This window comes from Tupaia chinensis, unplaced genomic scaffold (genome assembly GCF_000334495.1).
Source record: "Tupaia chinensis unplaced genomic scaffold, TupChi_1.0 Scaffold141490_1, whole genome shotgun sequence".
Lineage (NCBI taxonomy): Eukaryota > Metazoa > Chordata > Mammalia > Scandentia > Tupaiidae > Tupaia > Tupaia belangeri.
The window spans coordinates 1,571,196-1,572,955 of NW_006201352.1; the positions used below are offsets into that span (position 1 = coordinate 1,571,196).

At 53.4% G+C, this 1,760-nt stretch overlaps 1 long non-coding RNA gene across 1 annotated transcript in view; it reads left to right on the top strand.

Annotated features, from left to right (window-relative positions):
* The first annotated feature begins 949 nt into the window (after positions 1 to 949).
* Positions 950 to 1,760, top strand: part of LOC102475353 (uncharacterized) — a 12,025-nt gene continuing 11,214 nt past the window's right edge. Inside the window, exon 1 of the long non-coding RNA XR_336692.1 lies at positions 950 to 1,014. This is a non-coding gene — a long non-coding RNA (uncharacterized LOC102475353). The remainder of the gene's footprint in view (positions 1,015 to 1,760) is intronic.

Consider the following 1,760-nt stretch of genomic DNA (forward strand, 5'->3'; position numbering starts at 1 on the left):
TCTAGAGAGGACACGCTGAGCACAGCACCCCGATGGCACACTCTCAGAGGGCAGAAGGCTTAGTGTTCCAAGGAAGAGGTGCAGCACAGCTTGCAGCCAGAGCCTGGCAGCCAGAGCAGCTAAGTACCCACCGTGGCCAGGGGTCCAGAGAGCGGGCCTATGCTCCGTGGAGCTCAGTCTCCTCCCGGAGGCCCGTGACTCACCCGCTCCTGTCCAGCACGTCTGAATCATGGTGCCTCTGGTTGCCCAGGCCAGGTTTCCAGCCAGCCTTTCTGCACAGCTGGGTAACATTAAGAACTTGGCATCACTCACAGTGTGCATCAGATCTTTGGGCCTTTTTCTTACTGTTGTTGTCAGATGCTGATGGGAGTTTGGGAAGCAAGTGAGGAATGTGTTCTTTCTTGGCCAGGTTGGAACTGAGCTGATTGGCAGGGTCAACCTGAGGTGAGAACCAGCAGGGCATCATCGGGTCCATCTCCAGGAGGCTGGCTCTGAGTTGCCAGCTCCAAGCCATGAGATCCTGGACGCATTCAGAGACTTCTGTAAGCTCCTGTGTCCCTATTCATGGAAAGGGGTACCAGAAGGATCCAGCTGCCAGGCCCCTGGGAGGGCTGGTGAGAATATGCATGCAGGGTGCCCAGTGTAGCGTGAACCAGTTGCCTGCATACCTTGGCTGGCCTTGGTGTCTCAGTCTCTTCGGCACCTTCTCCTCCTTCTGCCCTCCTCCTCTGTCACCCCATTTACACTGGCCACAGTTCAAACACATCCAAGTCCTTATAACATCCCACTTGGTCTCTGCCACCCTCTCTGGTCCCACTCTCACTCAGCTTCCCAGAACATCCCAGGTTCTAGTACTCTAGAACATTCTACGATCTAGAACAGATCTTTGGCACTATCTGCCAAGCATGCGCCTCTGTGCTTTCGCGTGTTCTGTTCCCAGGGCCTTCACCTTTCCCCTCTTCTTGTGACAGGCGATGGTAGGACAAGCTAGCTGTTTCCCATCCACACGCACGAGTGAGTTTTCAGTTCACATTGTCTCCTGTGTGAAGCCTTCCCTAGCCTCGCCTTCCCAGCCCAGGTGCCTTAGCTGTGCCTTTGTCTATGCCCATGCAGACATGAACACACCTATGTGATGGCCCCGCCTTGCTCACATGCTCACCCTCAGTTTCCTCCCTCCACTGTGAGCGCCTTCACAGCAGAGAACTACCGGAGTCGTCCTGTAGAGGGCACTTTTCCAAAGACTAAATGGAGGCCTAGTAGAGGTAGGGAAGCTCTGCCCTGGCAATTAGGAGAGCAAAGCCTCTCTCCTTCCACCACGTGCCAACCCCGATCTTTTGTCCAGGAGCCTGGAGCTTTGAGCAGACCCAGACCAAGCTCTGCTTAGTTAGACACCAGCTGAAAACAGACCACCAAAAACTACTGCATGTGGCTTTCTGCTCCACTTCATTTTGTAGATTGCCATGGCGGGAGATGAGATCTGAACTGGGAAGAGACTGGGAAAGTTCTGTGATAGCTCAGCTAACCCCATCTCTTACGCAGCTTTTCTCTAGGGTCCTGTATTGTACGTGCATTGAAAGGAGGCATGGGCATGGGCTAGGCAGGGAACATGTGGGCAGGGGTGGGGTGGTTCTTTCCCAGATGTTTTATGCACACCCAGGATTCTTCAGGATTAGTTTCATTTTTTTTTTTTTTGAGAGATTTTTGCTATAGGGCATGTGCGCTAGCCAGACAGACAGAGAGAGACATTAGAGACAGAAAGC